The sequence below is a fragment of the Gorilla gorilla genome, chromosome 16 (assembly GCF_029281585.2).
Source record: "Gorilla gorilla gorilla isolate KB3781 chromosome 16, NHGRI_mGorGor1-v2.1_pri, whole genome shotgun sequence".
In the NCBI taxonomy this organism is placed as follows: Eukaryota; Metazoa; Chordata; class Mammalia; order Primates; family Hominidae; genus Gorilla; species Gorilla gorilla.
The window spans coordinates 81,125,997-81,146,223 of NC_073240.2; the positions used below are offsets into that span (position 1 = coordinate 81,125,997).

The following is a 20,227-nucleotide window of genomic DNA, read 5'->3' on the forward strand; positions in this document are numbered from 1 at the left end:
TTCTCCCATTTCTCTTTTTATGTGTGTGTGGGGGAGTTTAGAAATAGAGTGGTCCAGCAATGCCACTTTTGGATATATATCCAAAAGAATTGAAAGCAGGGTCTTGAAGAGACATTTGTACACCCATGTTCAAAGCAGTACTATTCAAAATAGGCAAAAGACAGAAGTAACCCAAGTGTCCATTGACAGATAAATGAATAAACAAAATGAGGTGTATACAAATGATGGAATATTTTTCAGCCTTAAAAAGGAAGAACATTCTGATACACGCTACAACATGGATGAATTTGAAGACAGTATGCTAAGTGAAAGAAGCCATTTACAAAAGGACAAATATTGTAGGATTCCACCTACATGAGGTACCCAGAGTGGTCAAGTTTACAGAGGCAGAAAGAAGAATGGTGGTTGCCAGGGCTGGGATGAGGGGGAATGGGGAGCTGTTTAATGGGTACAGAGGTTCTGTTTTACAAGATGAAAACATACTGGAGAGGAGTTGCACAACGATGTGAATGTACTCAACACCACTGAACTGCACACTTAAACCTGATTACGATGGTACATTTTATGTTACATGTATTTTGCCACAATTAAAAATTTTGAGACAAGAATTGAGTGGAGTTTTCGTCACATTCAACTAAAAGTGTCCTGACTTGAAGAAGAAGAGAAGGCGAAAAAGAATGAAGCATATTGTGGAGAAAGAAGAAAAAAAGATAATGAACTGAGCACCAGAGAACCCCAACATTTAAGGAAAATCTGGGCAAAAAGTAACCATGTAGATGGCTGGGATGAAGCTTCCTAGAAGTGAAGGTGGATGGTGATGCCCCTTCATTTATGAGACCAGGAAAGGGTCGCAAGGAAGCGAGGGCAGAAGAGTTTCGGGTTGGAGGGATTAGTCAACAAATTCAAGTGACTTTCAAGAGGCCAAATAATATAAATAGTGAAAAGTGTCTATTGGATTGGACAGTTAGAAAGTTTTTCCAGGGGGTGGATTCAATAGAACCAATAGAGAATACTTTGATGTAGTGGGTTCAAGAGCAGATGAAAAGGGAAGAGACAGAAAGCATGCATAGCTTTTCTATCACTTAAAATTAATTGCACGAGTATAGTTTCCAGGTGATTAATAGTGAGGCCAAAGTTAAGAAGTAGCTGCCATTATCCACCTTGGTGGGAAAGAGCAGAAAGGCTTGTCCTTGGCACAGTCCAGGGGTCCCATCAAGTAGACTTCCTGCCAACAGCCTGCTTTGGAGACTCAAGCTGGCCTGCTCCCTGCCTCGGTCTCTCTTCTCTCTCAGATTCTTTGCAAAATGAGGGGTAGCCATGTTTAATATTTTACTACATGTGTCTTATCACTCTCTCTCTCTGAATCTCTCTCCTCCATTTATGTGTGTATGTAAGTATATTTGTGTGTGCACATGTATGTGTATATATGTAGATAGCTTTCTCTGAACTACTTGTATTTCATGGCCATAACAATGTTTTAATTTGAAGTTTTATTTTAGACTCAGGGGATTCGTGTGCAGTTTTGTGACATGGGTATATTGTGTGATGCTGAGGTTTGGGGTAAGGATGATCCCGTCACTCAGGCAGTGAGTGCAGTACCTAATAGTTAGTTTTTCAGCCCTTGCACACCTCCCTCCCTCCCTTTGGAGTCCCCAGTGTCTATCATTCCTGTCTTTGTGTCCATGTGTACCCCAACGTTTAGCTCCCACTTACAAGTGAGAACATGCGGTATTTGGTTTTCTGTTCTTGTGTTAATTCACTTAGGATAATGGCCTCCAACTCCATCCATGTTGCTGCAAAGGACATGATTTCATTCTTCTTTATGGCTGCACAGTATTCCATGGTGTATATTTACCACATTTTCTTTATCCAGTCCACCATGGATGGGTACCTAGGTTGATTCTATTGCCAACAGTCCTGTGATGAACATACACAGTGAGTGCGAGTGCATTTTCATAGAAAAAATTATTTTCCTTTGTATATGTACCCAGTAATAAGATTACTTGGTCAAAAGGTAGTCCTGTTTTAAGTTCGAGAAATCTCCAAACTACTTTCCACAATGGCTGAACTAATTTACATTCCCACCAGCAGTATATACGTATTCCCTTTTCCCTGCAGCCTCGCCAGTGTTTGTTATTTTTTGACTTTTTAGTAATAGCCATTCTAACCGGTGTGAGATGGTATCTCATGTGGCTTCAATTGGCATTTTTCTGATGACTAGTGATGTGCAGCATTTTTTCATATATTTGTTGGCTGTGTATATGTCTTCTTTTGAGAAGTGTCTGTTTATGGCCTTTGCCCACTTTTCAATAGCATCATTTTTTGTTTGTTTGTTAAATTGTTTAAGTTCCTTATAGATCCTGGATATTAGATCTTTTTTGGATGCATAGCTTGTGACCATTTTCTCCCATTCCATAGAGTGTCTGTTTACTCTGTTGATATTTTCTTTTGCTGTACAGAAGCTCTTTAATTTAATTAGGTCCCACTTGTTGATTTCCGGTTTTGTTGCGATTGCCTTTGAGATCTTAGCCATAAATTCTTTGCCAAGGCCAATGTCCAGAATAGTATTTCCTAGATTTTCTTCTAGGATTCTTCTAGTTTTAAGTCTTACATTTAAATCTTTGATCCATCTTGAGTTAATTTTTGTTTATGGTGAAAGGCAGTGGTTGTTTCATTCTTCTGCATATGACTAGCCAGTTATCTGAGCACCATTTATTAAACAGGGAATCCTTTCCTCATTGCTGATTTTTGTTGACTTTGTCAAAGATCAGATGGTTGTAGGTGTGCAGTTTTATTCCCAGGCTCTCTGTTCTGTTCCATTGCATGACCATAATATTTTAGAAGAGTTTAACCCAGTTCCATTGTAGGATATCACATTTTGGTTTGCTTCAGGTTTCCACATGGTTACATTTGTGTTATGTGCTTTTTTTTTTGCAAAAATAACAGATATAATCCTGTTTTGCCTCAGTGCTTCATATCAGGAGGCACACAATGTCAATTTGTCACATAGCTTGCAATATTTAATATTTACAACAATCCAATAAAGTTTGCACCAATATGTAAACTCTCCCCCAGAGAGCCTAGCTAAATTGATCAAGGTCAAATAGCCAGTAAAAAGCTGACCCAGACATCAAACTGAAGGCCATCTGGCTTCAATATCTATGTTCTTTCCACACCACATCAGCTCCCCCTAATAGCATCCCATGCAGGCATAGCACACTGTGGCTCTCCATCTGAATGTCACCTGCTCCTTGCACCTGTTACTAATTTTCACTACCTATACAAATATTCCCATCACCCTTTTACTCTCTGACAACAATTTTTTGCCTTGATGTCCTCATACCTGCTGCCACCCTCTGAATATCGTATTTCCTAGCTACTCAAAGTGTGGTCCACAGACCAGCATCAGACATCACCTAAGAACTTAGAAATGCATAATTTTGTGGCCCATTCTCAACCTACTGGATCAAAATCCATATTTTAACAAGCTCCCCATGTGTATACACAATGAGGTTGAGAAGGGCTGCTGTGTTTGACTTGCTCACTGGACTTCCTCCATGACCAGTCCTCCACCCTCCCTTTCCCACCACTTAATGGAGGCAGGTCTTCTTCCAGGCTCAAGTGCTTCCAAGTGGCCCTGTCCCCTGCAGGGCAGCCATAGCAGAAAAGAGCCAGAGTTATCACAGTTTCCAGCCATGACTCCTACAAATGAGATAACATGCTAAGACCTTTAGGAAGAATCTCTCTCCATAAACTGGATTTGTGTGCTTCTTTTCTTGGATTCTTTAGCAGGAGTGTGAGTTTTTGCATCTGGAAGGGATTTTCATTTTTAGTCTTTTATAAATAAGCCAAACACACGCCATCCTTCGTCACACTCTTCCTGGCCCCTGCCCCTTCACTCTCATTAGCACCCACAGCTGGAGCAGCCTGAACCCCCACCCTCCCCAGCTCACAGGACCCGTGTAAACTGTGGAAACTCGAGCCCTCGCCTAAGGCCTCAGTGTCCTCAACAGTCCTGTGTGCCTGACTTGGATGAAAAGCCAGACCTCACAGGTAGCTTCTGCTTACATTCTCAGACCCAGTCTACTTGCTTTAGCTTGTACTTCTGGCTTGAGGCCCCATCTCTGAGTTTTAGTTCTGTTACCCAAACCCCCTTCCGGAACCTGATCTTCCTTGACAGGCAGCTTTCATTATCATGCCTGGGTCTGCCAGACACTTAACCATCCACCTTTAGCCTCCTGCTGGGACACATACTGATTCATCTTGTCAGTTGTTTGCAAGTATCAACCAGAATCTGCCATAACCTTGGAAACCCTGCAATGACTTTCAGTCTCAGACTGACTGATGCTAGAAGAGAGGACACTCTTGGCAGGAGATACAAAAGGAACTACAACTGGACCTGGCTAGTTAATTTTTTTTTAGATGAACAGAATGGATTTTATGTCATCTTACTTTTCTCATGAATTCTTTACAGTCTACAAACTGTCCTGCTTAATATCACTTTCTTTGCAGGGCTGTCTGGGTGACCCTGGGAGAGAAGGCTGTCCAGGTTTCTGGCTAGGGATAGAATCCTCGGGAACTGGATGGCGCCAGAACAGGTAGGGGCTCACATTCAACTCTGGAGCATGGTGTAAATTTGAGTCAAAAGAGTATCAGGGTCAAGGTAGCTCTGAAGTCCCAGCCCAAAAATGTTAAAGGGAAAAGGGAAGCAGATTAAGAAGAAAAAGTCAGGTTTAAAGCAAAGGATCTGCCACTCAAGTCAACCAGACAGACAGGACTAGAAGGCAGAGCCTGGAAAAGCAGAATGTCCTGGGGACACAGGGATTGAGAGGATAGGAGGGGACTTTTTATAGGGAGCCCATAAACTAGCCACAGGTCAGGAGAGAGATGGAAGGGCTAAACTGGTTCAGATAAAAACAAAATAGGAACGGGGATGCTAATTAGTGCTACAGTGTGTAGATATTGTACTAACTAGAAGCCTCACTGGAAAAAAATTGGATAAAAGTCATTCTACCAAGTTGACACACCAGAGCAAACCCTGGAGCATAGCACCCAAGGATACTCCACAATACAGCCAATAAACACATTAAAAATGCTCAATATAATTAATCATTAGGAAAATGCAAATTAAAACTACACTGAGATACCACTATCCACCTATTAGAAGGGTGAAAAGTTTTTTGTTGTGGTTTTTGTTGTTTCGAGATGGAGTCTCGCTCTGTCTTCCAGGCTGGAGTGCAGTGGCACAATCTCAGCTCACTGCAAGCTCCGCCTCCTGGGTTCATGCCATTCTCCTGCCTCAGCCTCCCAAGTAGCTGGGACTACAGGCACCTGCCACCATGCCCAGCTAATTTTTTGTATTTTTAATAGAGACAGGGTTTCACTGTGTTAGCCAGGATGGTCTCGATCTCCTGACCTTGTGATCCACCCACCTCGGCCTCCCAAAGTGCTGGGAAAAGTTTTTCAACCGATCATACCATGTGTTGGTGAAGATGTGGAGCAACTGGAACTCTTAAAAACTGCTAAGGGAATGTGAAATAGTACAACCACTTTGGGACATCTTCACTCCTAAGTATGCAACCAAGATAAATAAAAGCACAAGTCTACACAAAGACTTGTACCCAAATGTTCTTATCAGCTTTATTTGTGATCATTACAAACCAGAAACAAACCAACTTTCCATGTGCAGGAATAGATAAACAAATTGTGGTATAGCCATACAATGGACTACTACTCAGCAATAAAACAGAATGAACTGTTGATGCACATACAACATGAGTGATTCCTCAAATCATTGAGCTGCATGAAAGAAGCCAGTAGAAGAAGAGTAAGTGCTGTGTGCTTCCGTTTATAAAAAAAAAAAAAATTCCAGAACATGCAGATCAACCTACATTGACAGATAGCAGGTCCCTGGTTGCATGAAGACAGGAGTGGAGAGAGGCATGTGAAACAAGGAACCTTTTGGGGGTTATGAAAATGTTTATTCTCTTCATCATGGTGAGGATATCAAAGGTACATGCATATCTCAAAATGCATCAAAAGGTACATTTTAAATATATGCAGTTTATGATACTTCAATTATACCTCAAGAAAGTTGAATCATAGCAAAACAAAATGAAACGAACAAAAATTCCACATACAATTTATCGCATTCCCTTCCTTCTTCCTGCCACGGAGACCAGTAACAGAGAGTGAGGTCCCTGTCAGCCTCCATATCTGCATGAGACGTGAAAAAGATTCCCCTGCCAAAGTGGGGATGAAATTGCAGCAAAAGCAAAAATAACTCTTTACTGATTTAAACAGGTGAGATTTAGGTGTTATTTATGATTACAGCATAGTGCTAACCTGTCTGACTCACACAACCCCCAAACTCAGTATGTTGTCCCAAAGTCTCATTGAAAAAACAAGTTAAGCCAGGTACAGTGGCTCCTGTCTGTAATCCCAGCACTTTGGGAGGCCAAGGCAGGAGGACTGCTTGAGGCCAGAGCTTAGACCAGCCTAGGCAACAATGCGAGACTCCATCTCAAGGAGAGAAGAGAAGAGAAGAGAAAAAGGAAAGGAAAGAAGGGAAGAAGGAAGGAAGAAAGGAAGGAAAGAAATGAAGGAGGAAAGGAAGGAAGGGAAGGAAGGAAGGAAGGGAAGGAGGGAAGGAGGGAAGGAGGGAAGGAAGGAAGGAAGGAAGGAAGGAAGGAAGGAAAGAAGGAAGGAAGGGAGAAGGGAAATTAATTTTAGAAAAAGAAAAAGAACAAATTAACAGTCCAACACACAGTAGATCATGAAACACTTCAGTACATAAAATCTGCCCCTATAGAGTTTGACAAACATGAATCAGACTTCTATTTGTTCAAGTGACAGAGTGATTTCAAGATACAAACTCCTGAAGTGATCCATCATACCAACCACAGAGTATGTGGTGATGATGAGGGTTAGGACCTCATAAAAGAGGGATGGGGATATTGGACATGCCCAAGTCACCCCATCTGACACCACGATACTGTTCAGAGCCAAATGAAGAACACAGAACACACTATGATGAAAGAAAAAGTCAGTACTCTTAAGATGGTTACTTGTAGCGAGATAAATTGAAACATCCCTCTGCTCTTCAGACGAAATTTGAAGTTACACAGAAACTATCTGAAGACAGCACCATCCATCCCAGATAGTTTAGACAGGGTTTTCTCAATTAATACGAAGCCTCCTTGGAATGAGGGCAGACCCAGAAAGGAGATCAGGATTAATGTTTCATAAGAAGTAAGGCTGAAGTACTATTAATAAGAAAGGCAAATTCCTTATAGGAGACTATGCTAGTCTTTAGAAAAAAATTAACACTTGAGATGATGAAGTATTTCATCTCGGGCATTTCAAGAAGCAATCAGAGGCCATCATCATCCAAGAAGTGAGACCAGAGTGTAGGTCCAAACCAGGGCCCTCACAAGAGAAGCCCAAGGGACCACTAGGCACAGCCTTCTATTCCCAGAAGTCTCAAAGGTTCATGTTTTGATGTCATCTCCAGATGAGGGCAAACACAGAGTCACTGAGCTACAGTGACAGAACTGAAAGCAAATGTTTTCAGCATGGAGCATAAAATGTGTAGCCCATCATCAAACCCAGAGTTCAGCGTGATTTAATTCTTCAGAGAAGATTTGTTATAGGATATTTTTGTTTTGGAATTGTTCATTTATAAAACATAGACTTCAAAATATCTAGTTCCCCTCTTTATCCCATGAATAGTTCAAGGCAAAGAGTTGTCCATAAAAACTCTATAATATGGAAATGCAAATCAAAACCACAATGAGATGCCATCTCATATCAAATGACTTATTCAAAAGCCAAAAAATATTAATAGCAGATGCTGGCAAGGTTGCAGAGAAAAGGGAGCTTATATACTGTTGGTGGGAGTGTAAATTAGTTCAACCATTGTGGAAGGCAGTATGGCAATTCCTCAAAGAGCAAAAAACAGAGCTACTATTCGATGTAACAATCCCATTACTGGGTATATACTACTGGGTACCCAGAGGAATATAAATCATTCTACCATAAAGACATATGCACATGAATGTTCATTGGAGCACTATTCACAATAGCAAAGACATGACTCAACCTAAATGCCCATGAATGACAGATTGGATAAAGAAAATGTGGTATACACACCATGGAATACTATGCAGCCATCAAAAAGAATGAGATGATGTCTATTGCGGGAACATGACTGAAGCTGGAGGCCGTTATCCTTAGTAAACTAACTCAGAAACAGAAAACCAAATACCACATATTCTCACTTTTAAGTGGGAGCTAAATGATGAGAACACACGGACACAAAGAAGGGAACAACAGACACCAGGGCCTACTTGAGGGTGGAGGGTGGAAGGAGGGCGAGGAGCAGAAAAAAATAATTATTGGGTACTAGGCTTAGTACCCGGGTGATGAAATAACCTGCACAACAAACCCCTGTGTCACTAGTTTACCTATATAACAAACCTGCACGTGTACCCCCAAATCTAAAACAAAAGTTAAAAAGAAACTCTCTAATGTGGTACTGCTGCAGGATGCTCATTGGAACACTCTGTAAAACAAGTCACCTAGACTGGGCACGGTGGCTCATGCCTGTAATCCCAGCACTTTGGGAGGCCAAGATGGGTGGATCACCTGAGGTCAGGAGTTCGAGACCAGTCTGCCCAACAAGGTAAAACCCCGTCTCTACTAAAAAAAAAAAACATTAAAATTAGCCAGGCATGGTGGCAGGTGCCTATAATCCCAGCTACTTGGGAGGCTGAGGCAAGAGAATCACTTGAACGCAGGAGGCAGAGGTTGCAGTGAGCCGAGATTGCGCCATTTCACTCCAGCCTGGGCAACAAGAGAGAAACTCCATATCAAGAAAAAAAAAAATACAAGTCACTTGAACACCCTCTAGAATTCAGTGGGAGTCCAATCCATGGAAAAGCTAGACAAGCCCAAGAGATACCCCTTCCAATCTCTTCACAATTCAGTCTTTAAATGCCTTTGAGGCTGCACCTAAGCCGGTGTGGAAGAGCATCATAATGATGTCTTCCAAAGGAAGGAAGAGTTATGGACCTATACCAGGGATTTGCAACCCCTGCACTGTCTTATTCACACTTCCTTTCCCTAGGCCAGGACTCAGTCCTATTTTAAGACAAGTTCCTAATTAGGCTTCACACTGTCTCTATTGCTAACCCACAAAATGCCTTTGGGAATTATACAAGGTGTAATTCTTAAATAATAGAGTCAAGAAAAATATATATGGAATTAAAATAGCAAGGTTATTAAAAAATTTTCCTGCAGAAATAGGAGGTATTCCTTTAGAAACATACAATTCATGCTCACCTTCCTTCACCTAAGAGCAATAACTCTCTTTCTGCAAAAATTAAATGGGCATGGAGGAAAAATTAACCCTAAACTAATTCGAAATCTGGTTGGGATGTAGGGGCAGTCAAAGGAGTGGTCGTATCAGAGATAGTCGATTTTCATTTCCAGAAACCCATTATAGACCACACAGCCATTAAAAAGTATAATTATGACAATTACACAATAAACACAGAATATGCTCAGAATATGCCAATATAAATGATGACTGTTCTGTGATTAAATTTTGTGTGCACATGAGCAAACACTTGAACAAAGCATGGATGAATATAAACAGCTTGATTTGTGTAGCAGTGGTCAGAGCACGGGGTTAATTTTTTTTTTTTTTTTTTTTTTTGCAGTTTGGTTTCTATTAATGTTGCTCATACAACAAATAATTTGTAAAAAGCCATTAAGGTGCCTCGGTGACAATTGGAAAACCAATTATAAATTCCCACATTTCTAAAATGAGACAGAACCAATGGTGCAGAGCCATAGCATGGAGAAGCAAAGAGCCTCTGCATTAGAATTTTTTAATTTTTTGCCTGAATAAAAGGAAGGCTTGATTTAAAGAGAAAGGTCATTTTATCTGGGTGTAATTTATCTATGTTTTATTCTAAGAATGTGGCCTATTTGCAAAAGCTCGTACAAGTAGTCTCTGAGATTCATCCCATGTAGTCACCACCATGGGGTCTTGTTAGAGACACTGACCTACTGACACAGTGCCCCACGTTTACCCTGTTTGGTCACTACCTTGGAACAACCCATACCTCTCTGCAAGGCCCTTTTGCATATACTTCTCTGATACTGAAGGAGTCATATTATACTAACTGTTCCATCATTAGTGCTCTAGCAAAGCTGGATCAATCACTGGACCCCAGATAGAGCCCTAAGTGCTCTGAGATGAGAGGTCAGGACTCAGAGCCAGGGAGCAGACATTTTGGTTGGCTCCACCCCTCCCCCAATGTGTAACAGCTTAGAGGTGCATCCTGATTGGTCTAAGTCAGTCGTGGTGCTCCCATCCTCCTTACCAATGAATAGATCGAGACCCCAGGATGATATTTTTCAACATACGGTTTTCCTATGTCCTCAGGATTGGTCCAACTGGAGCCAATGAGACTCTAGAAAAGGTTGCTGGGGGTTCTTTCTTTGGATATTGCTGCAACCACATGTGTGGTGCAAAACATCAGCACTCATTCTGTTGCTAGCCTGCAAAGAGCAGAGCCAAGAGGACTGCAGGGCAGTAGAAGGTGTGCCGCTAGATTAAGTCCACCTCCACATCTCCCTACCTCTGAATCTCTAGTCTTGAGGCCCTTCATGTTTATGCCGTTTGAATTTCAATCTTCTTTTGCATCCCAGTTGATGTTAGACCACATCCCTGACCTCTCTCCTGAGCAGGACAGAGGAATCCAGCTGACACTAAAAGTTAAGGAGACAGGCAGACAAAAGACCATCTCTAGAATCCTCTCACCCTCTTTATCCTCACTCATTTTCACTACCATCTCCTCCCCACTCATGTGCCTGGAATTTAAATTCCAATGGCAATAGAAATGAAATGGCCTATAGAGCTCATCTTCTTTAAACTTCTCATGATAGTTCTGAGGAAATTGAGATTCTGGGGGGAAGAAAGGGTACTTACCAAATACAATTCAGAGGCAAAACTACATCCTTTAATGCCCAATGAAAATGTCTATTTCTTAGCAAAATTTTCCCCAGTAATCACACCCCTCCTGCACTGCCCCAAGCAGAATTGGTTATTTCTTCTTCATCACCATCAATATATTTTGTACCCACCTCTATTAGAAACAGCCCCTATATTGTTGCATAATTATTGGCTCCCACTAGACTGTGCACTTCTTGAAGACAGGGTGCCTGGTTTTAATAGGGGCTTGACTGTTAAGTGAATGGAGCAACATCTTTATCAAACCCATTAATTCCATCTTGGTTAAGCCCATTAATTCCAACTTTATTCACATAGAATCTGTGATATTTCTAATTGAGGACAGTAGACAGAATTTCTAAAATGACCTCCCAAAGGTGTTTCACCCTAATCTCCTGGAATCTGTGACTAGAATGAGATATCACTCTTGTGGTTATGCTATGTCATGTGGTACAATTGAACCCAAAAGGGTGAGTTAACCAGTAACTTAGTGTAATGTTACATGAGCCCTTAAAAGTAGAGAACTTTCTCTGGCTGGGTGCATAAGAGGGAGGCAGAAGGGAGAGATCTGAGGAAGATTTGATGTCCTGTTGCAAAACAGAAGACACGAGCTAGGAAATGCAGGCAGCCTCTCAAAGGTGAGAACAAGTCCTGGCAAGCAGCCAGCAAGGACATGAGGATCTCAGTCCTACAACCACAGAACTGAATTCTGCCAACAACCTGAATGACTTGAAAACAGATTTACTCCCAGAGCCTCCCAGAGCCCCAGCTGACAGACACCTTGATTTCAGCCTTGTGAGACTCTAAGCAGAGTACCTAGCCATGCCTGCCTCCACTTCTGACCTACAACACTATAAAATAATAAATGGAAGTTTTGGAGTGACAAAAAATATTGTTTTAAGTTGCTAAATTTGTGGTAATTTGCTACGAAGCTAATACAGAGAGTTATTTGTGGAGGGAGTAGGGAAGCTTTGCTAAGCAAATTATTAGAGTAAACCAGCTTTCAATTCTGATGTTCACCTGCTTAGAACTAACCAGTTTCCAAGATGTTTGTAGAAGCTACTTTGGAGATCATCTGACCCTGGGTAAACAGGCTGCATTTTAAGCCAACTCGAATCAATTGGTGTGATTACCAGGCATGGACTGTTAAGAATTGTGAGGCCAAGCCTGGGTTCAGGGTAAAATAAATCTGTAATTGATTAGCAACACCTGCCATGAGCAGAGGACCTGGCGATGACGGCATACTTGACAAACCCTTGCTATTCCTACTCTAGTCTGGCCTACTCATTTGGGAACAGCAGTCCCAGGGAAGGGGCAAAATTACATAGTCAATCAAGACTAGAATTAGGAATCAAAGCCTCCTAGCACACAAATATAATTTTCTTTGCACAGTGCAGTTTACTAAACTCAACAGAGCTAAAATATTAATCCTGTTCTAATTCGCACCTCAGGAGTCCCCCAGGGCCTGGCAGCAGCCCATGGCTCACATCATGAGCACTGAGGTCTTCCTGGGGACCATATTTATAAGATCCACCCTGAGGAGCTTATATCCCTGCAACCCACTCTCTGCTCAGAACCGGCCAGTGAGAGGAGGCCATCTCTTCCTTCTCCTTTCCCTCTCTTCTCCCAAGAAGCTAGGAATAAGCCACAACTCTTGGATGAAGTGAGAAGACTGGGAACTGGACTTTGACTCATCAGGACACCCAGAAGACATCAAGACACAAGGTGGAAGTCAGTGGAGAAGCAGAGAGGAAGCAAGCAGCTCACAGACCACATAGAACTCCTCAGGCCACCATGCTTACTGTTACACACACCTTGACAGGCTGGCCCCACTCATTACTGAGCTGAGGGCAAAGCTAAGGTCCTACTGGCAATGACTCACAGAAAAAGCTATAAATAGGAACATTTATGACCATATTTATACAACCAAAGTTGGTTCAATGATGTATGGAAAAATAGAATCTTTGCTGAAGAGGAATTTCAACTCCATTTGGGTATATGTTCCCAAGTGGGAAAAAAAACCTGGGCACACAGCTTTAAGAAGTGCGCTGGCCTCTGGTAATTGCTCTAATTACCTGTGAGTTAATTAGAGACCATTACGTGTTCAGAAGTGAGATTTTCATCCTTCAAAATTTGCATTTCCAGCGAGCAGCTCATTCTCTATGCATCATAAGGTGAGTGTTCCCTGCTGATTTCTTTTCCTCATATATAACCAGGCTCACTCTGCGACTGATATAATCAGAGGTCCATTAGACAGGGCCCCAAAAAGCCAGGAAGAGGTAGCAGGCTTCTGGGGCAGACAGATGGGTCTGGAATCTGTCTAGCCCCAGAAGGACGTATTTGAAGAGAGACTGATAATTTGGACAGCTTTTTGCAGGGACTGCTTTTGAGTTTTCTCAGTCATAATGACAGACTTTCCAGGAGAAACCAAATACCAGACACCTCCCTGAGTAAAAAATTCTCGTTGCCTGGGTCCTATTAAGAGTGCAGGAGAAGGCTTTCAGTTATTTGGGTGGGGCCTGCCGCTCTGATTCACAGTCATCTATGGGTTGACCCAAGGGCCGGGGCTGGGTAAATTTGAAGACTGTTATAATTTATTTTGCACACACCTTAGCGGGCCCCACCTGAACAACTGAAAGCCTTCCCCTGGACTCTTATTAGGGCCTAGGCTATGACCATTTCTTACCCACTGAGGTATCTGATACTTGGATTCTCCTGGAAAGTCTGTGATTCTGAGCAAATTCAAAAGCAGTCCCCACAAGGAGCTGTCTAAGTTATCAGTCACAGGTAATTAGAGCAATTACCAGGGTCCAGCACACTCTTTAAGGCTGTGTGCCCAGGTTTTCTTTCTCTTGGGAACACATACCCAAATGGAGTTAAAATTTCTTTTCAACAAAGATTCTATTTTTCCATACATTATCATCGAACCAACTTTGGTTGTATAAATGTGGTCATAAACATTCCTATTTACAGCCTTTTCTGTGAGTCATTACCAGTAGGACCTTAGCTTTGCCCTTGGCTCAGTAATGAATGGGGTGGTCTGACCCCACAATCATCTATGGGGTGACCCAAGGGCCAGAGCTGGGTAGATTCGAAGGCTGTTGTAATGTTCTCAAAGGCATGGGGCTATTCATACTTTTAAATTCAGTCACCCAACAGCAGAAAGCTTTTTAAACAAAAGGAAATCATCCCAAATAATGAAAAAACCTTATGCACTGTCTTAGCCTGGGCTGCCCAGAAAACTGGGCTGAATTTGCAAATATTTATGTGCAATTACTTTATTAAAGGGTGTAATATCAGGGAAACAGGCGAGAGGAAAAAGGCAAAGGAAGCAAGAACGGAGGAGAACCAACATGGGGTGCCTTATTGAGCTCCCCATTGCTAGGTATTAAGTGAGACTGATTGCTTGATCTCACTAGACGGCCTCTCCAAGGCCATAGCATGACTGTGACTTAGGGTGTCCATGGAGGGGGTGGGAGTGTGAGGTGAAGACTTTATTCCATGGCTTCCGCCTCCCATTGGTCAAAGTTTTGCCCTATGAGGCATTAATTCCTTCATACTTCCAGGTTACACGTGTGTGGATGTTGAGAGGGTCCCACTGTGTCTCACACCCCAGATTCAACAAGGAACCCGGGAGCAGGAGGTGAAGTGCAATAGGCTGTGCTCCCATGAAGTTGGACAGGGTCTATCCGGAGTGGCAGTTCAGGAGTAGATGCCCAAAAGCCATAGAGATGGGGAAGCTGCAAGGTCGTAAGAGGTCTGATACACACCTCAGTGTGGCTGTGGCTTTTCACTGTGTCCATCTCAGTGTGGATTCCAGTGAGGAAGCCCAGGCGTGGCAGTTAAATCATCTTCTCTGTGAATCCTTACTCTGCCACTCACTAGCTGTAGGACTTAGGGCAAACTAACTCCTCTGCACCTAGATATCTGTGACTGCTGAATGAGAATAATACCTACCATACGGAGATGTTTCAAGGTTTGAATGAGATAATCTGTGTAATGTATGGCCAAGAACACAAACTTAACAAAACCAAATTTCCCCCCTTATATAATAATAAATTGAAACAACATAAACGTCCAATTATTGAAAAATGGTTAAATAAACCACGCTACAACCAGTTATGGACCCCTGTGTATCCTTTAAAAATAATGATACTGAATAAGTGACAAAATTAAAAATTGTTTCTGATATTGAAAAAAAAAGATACAAAATTGTATAGGTACAGTATGGGAGGAGAGTGTTGTAGCCAACATGAAATACCGTGTGCAAATGCCTAGGGATATGCACATGCATGGCATTTCGGGGGAAAACACTAAGAATTGCTCCTGAATATTATTCACTTTTCTTTCTTGTTAACAGGACTCCAGATTTGTTCGGAGTGCTAATGTGCTCATCCTCAAGTGACAAATCATGATTTGTCTCAACCAATCTGGAAATTTTTTTTCTCTAAATTTCCAACCTCCCTTGCAGTTGGAGAAGGCCATATGATCTGTTTCTGTACAAAATAATCTAATAGGAAGTCTGCTACTTCCCATTCAAGGTCTAGTAGAGCTTTGCTTTGCTTTCATGATAAAAGGGGAAGTAACATGGCAGGCACTGTCCCTTCCTCTTTCTTTCCACTTTGGATGTAGATGTGAAGTCTGGAACTCTGGCAGCCATCTTATACCCATGAGGTAACCAGCATGAGGGAAAGGTCAAGAAATTCAACTCTGTCATTTGTGAGCCACCGAATCAACATCAAAAACTACTTTCAGTCTCTTGTTACATATTTAGTTGTTTAAACATCAATGGTCAGATTTTCTGTTACTTATAACCAAATACACACCTAACTGATATAGGATGCCATGCTAATCAATTTACATGCCGTATCTCATTGATTTTTACACTGGATGTTTAAGGTATGCTTTATAATTCTCAACCTTTACAAGTAAGAAAACAGAGAGCCTAAGTGTTTTACCCAAGGTCACCTCACTATTAAATCTCCAAAGCACAATTTTACTCAATCTTTATCCTAGCGCCCTTCTTGCCACTTTAATAGCAAATAGCATATAGAATGCAAAAAGATTGTAAGGCAGAGAAAAGAATGCTGAGCCATGAGAATGGTAAGAGGCTGGTCAATGGTGTTGTGGGACATGCTAAGAGGTCTTCACTTTGCTATATCGGGGATAGGAAGCAGCAATGTGCTAAGACCTTCCTGTCAGCAAATATTACTGCCATGGTCCCAAGGCCTTAGGCATGATAGAGCTCAATAAATGCTGGGTGAATGAACAAATAAATGGATGCATAAGCCAAGAAATAATTGGATAAAATTCTCTAGGTGCATATGGAGAATGAATTAAAGCAGTCAAGGCTAGAAGTAAGAAGACCATTTAGGAGGTTATTGCACATAAGAAATGGTAAGGTATGAACTATAGCAGTGTCTGTAGGACTAGAAAGGAGGGAACAAATTCAGGAGCAATTCAGAAAACAGAATTGATAGAGTCACAGTCCTCACATGGCCACCAGCTTATCTTCCTGAAAGAACATTGTTTATTAGGCCATTTGGCTGAACAAAAACGTTCAGCAGTTTCCCACACCTTGTAGAATATACATACTGTACAGTTTGCTACCTACATTCATGGTCCTTCATCAGCTTCTAGCTCTACATCTGCCCCAGAATAACTATTCATCAAATGCTGAATAGAAATGCAAATCAACTAATTCATCAATTTGCATAACACTTAATCATTCACAAATGTCTCTATCTACTTATTTATTTTTTTGGACCTTCCCTCATTTGCTATTTATTATTTTCCAACAACTATGTGGCTTAAGCAGGCAGGATTGGGCACTCACAGGTAGCATGGTTTTGCAGATAAAGAAATGAACATTCAGAAAGGCCATTTGTTAAGTTGACCCTCTGACCAGAGCCTCCCCCATGTACTGCCCCTGCAACTCAAAGCCTGTCCTGCTCTACAACTTGGCTGGATCTTTCCTTGCCCCAGCCTCATGCTCGACTCACTCAGCTTCTGGCCCAGAATGGCGGACATGCCAGCTATCCATCTGATTTATCTAATCCTCAGATGAACTCATGATCAAATCCCACATCCAGACAGCTTTCTTAGCAAGAAAATTGAAGTCATCTCTCTTAACCTAGAAATTGGTTTACAGATCTTTGTCCCACACAGATGGATAATAAACTGCTCTGTTGAACACTATCAAATATGAAACTTCTGAAAGCTTTTTTTTTTTTTTTTTTTTTTGAGACATGGTCTCACTCTATCACCCAAGTTGGACTGCATGAATTGCAGTAGCACAATTACTACTCACTGCAGTCTTGACCTCCTTGGGCTTGAGCAATCCTCCCACCTCAGCCTCCTGAGCAGTTGGGTCCACAGGTGTGCACCACCACTCTCAGTTAATTTTTTATTTTTGTAGAGATGGAGTGTCCCTATGTTGCCCAGGCTGGTCTTGAACTCCTAGGCTCAAGTGATCCTCTGGCCTCAGCCTCCCAAAGTGCTGGCATTACAGACATGAGCCATTTGTTAGGCACTTTTTACAGTCACATTAACCCTCTGGCACAGTTGGGGAAACACATTTCTTGAGTTAAAGTGGTTTGGCAAGAAGGGCTGAGCTGGGATTAAGATTCCGCTCTTCCCAACTCTGAAGCCCCTGTTCCCCTCACTGCTGCATCCTGCTCATTTTCCAGGCCCAGATTAACAACAATGGGAAAGAGTTGAGAAATATTTTTCTAACAGGGTAAACCCTCCTCCCAGCCCAACTCCACCATCCTGGGCCACTCCTCTAGTCACATGATCCTTTGTACCATTTGGCCCAATTGATATTGATCTCATACACATGGGTCAGAGACAGGGTGAGAGTTTTCTCATTTCTCATGGGAGAAAGGCAAGCTCTGCCAAGCCCAGAATTTCCAGCCCCTCCTGTCCCAGCACAAACCATTCACGGTCTTCATACAATTATTCCTGGTGCGGCGTTTTATTTCTAGGAAGCCTTCTGTCCCTCAACCTCACCAGCCGTTGGTTCTTCAGCCCAGAGGTTCAGGACATTTGAGGATTGCATGTTGGCTGTGCGCATGGGGAATTCGGTGACTACCACTGATTGGCATCCCTTACCACACCCAGGGGAATGGGGAAGCCAAGAGATGGACTGAATGCAGGCTCAGGCTTCTCTCTCCTTGCCTCCAAGGGCATCCTCTCCAGCAGGTGACTGGCCATGACAACTACAATACCGATCTGAAACCGGTCAGTGGGTTCAATGGAAGGTTTGGCTATCGCTGGAACACCCTAGCCCACTGTTGGAGCACGTCCATCTTTGGAGAGGTCACCCACTTCCCTCTGTTCTAACAGCATCTCTTCCCTTGACCTGAATTTCTAAGACAGATATTTAGATGAACTCTCAATGTTATTTTACATTTAAAAAAATTGTGTCTCCAAGTGTGTTGTTTCTTCCCTGAGATTGGAGAAGGAGCCAGCTCTACTCTCAGCTTCTCTTCTCCCTGGAGAGGAGGTGAGAAGAGAAAGGGCTTCTCAGGCCCACGCCCTTGCACTCCATACCAACGAGTGCCAGGTTTGAAAGGAGAGGCTTCAGTTCTCTCCTGCCAGTGGGATAAGAAGGAGCCACACTGCTCAACCTCAATAACGCACTTCCCCAGCTATCAGCAGGGCCCCAGGTCAAAGGTGGCTATTGTTTCCATCAAGAACAGAGCAAAGGCCAAGCTCCATGGTTTATGCCTGTAATCCCAGCACTTTGGGAGGCCGAAGTAAGGCTGAGATGGGAGGATTGCTGGAGCTCACGCAGGTGGATCACTTGAAACCAGCCTGGGCAACATGCTGAAACCCTGCCTTTACAAAACACACACACACGCACACTATGTATGTGTACTATATATATGTGTACTATATATAATGCACTACATATATGTGCACTACATATGTGTACTATAAAAATATGTATACATATACATAAATATATATGTATACATATATATGTATATGGAGAGAGAGAGAGAGACAGAGAGAGAGAGAGAGAGAGAAGATTGTCTCATTCTGTTAGCCCAGGCTGGAGTACAGTGGTGTGATCTCAGGTCACTGCAACCTCCGCCTCCCAGGGTTCAAACAATTCTCTTGCCTCAGCCTCCCTAGTAGCTGGGATTACAGGTGCCTGCCACCACGCCCAGCTAATTTTTTTTGTATTTTTAGCGGAGACGGGGTTTCACCATGTTGGTCAGGCCGATCTCAAACTCTTGACCTCACCTTGGCCTCCCAAAGCGCTGGGATTACAAGCGTGAGACATCGTGCCCAGCCCAGGATGTCATTTTTCATGTGTTCCCTTTCAGTTTATTAGTGGCCAAGGGACAAGCCAAAGCAGATGATGGATAATTAAGAAGGTGGGGCTTTAGAACACAAAGCTTGCCAGAACTCTAGTGTGGGTGGAACTTGATTGTATTGTGTCACCATAAGTGGACAAGAAAGGAGCTTCTAACAGGTGAAGGGGGTATAGCTCAGGGGGTAGAGCAATTGACTGCAAATCAAGAGGTGCCCGGTTCAAATCCGGGTGCCCCCTTCCGGAAAGTTTTCTTACTTCCATTTTAAAGTAGATACCGTCAGCCACAGTGTCACCAGAAAAGATGAGAAAACTCTCTTTTCTTTTTTTTTTTTTTTTTTTTTTCCCTGGACACAGCACTCCTTTAATCCCACAATGCTCTGTGGTCATTTTAAATCAGATACATTGAAAGGATATTAACTTTTACAATAATATTGTACAATTAAAACTATATATGTAAATCCAAGAGACTGGAGGAGTGTACATATACTGAGTTTCTTATTTCACAATAACTGATGATTTTTATACAATTGAGAATAAATCTTTATCAGATGATGAGACTTATAGAGGATAATAGGTCAATTATTATGGTAATTTTTAAAATCCTTTATTATTATTATTATACTTTAAGTTTTAGGGTACATGTGCACAATGTGCAAGTTAGTTACATATGTATACATGTGCCATGCTGGTGCGCTGCACCCACTAACTCGTCATCTAGCATTAGGTATATCTCCCAATGCTATCCCTCCCCCCTCCCCCCACCCCACAACAGTCCCCAGAGTGTGATGTTCCCCTTCCTGTGTCCATGTGTTCTCATTGTTCAATTCCCACCTATGAGTGAGAATATGTGGTGTTTGGTTTTTTGTTCTTGCGATAGTTTA

The 20,227-nt window shown here is 42.3% G+C and overlaps 1 non-coding gene across 1 annotated transcript; it reads left to right on the top strand.

The window, feature by feature from the left end:
• Positions 1–19,510: 19,510 nt before the first annotated feature.
• Positions 19,511–19,583, top strand: TRNAC-GCA (transfer RNA cysteine (anticodon GCA)). The gene has a single exon. It is a non-coding gene; the product is annotated as a tRNA-Cys (tRNA).
• The last annotated feature ends 644 nt before the right edge of the window (positions 19,584–20,227 follow it).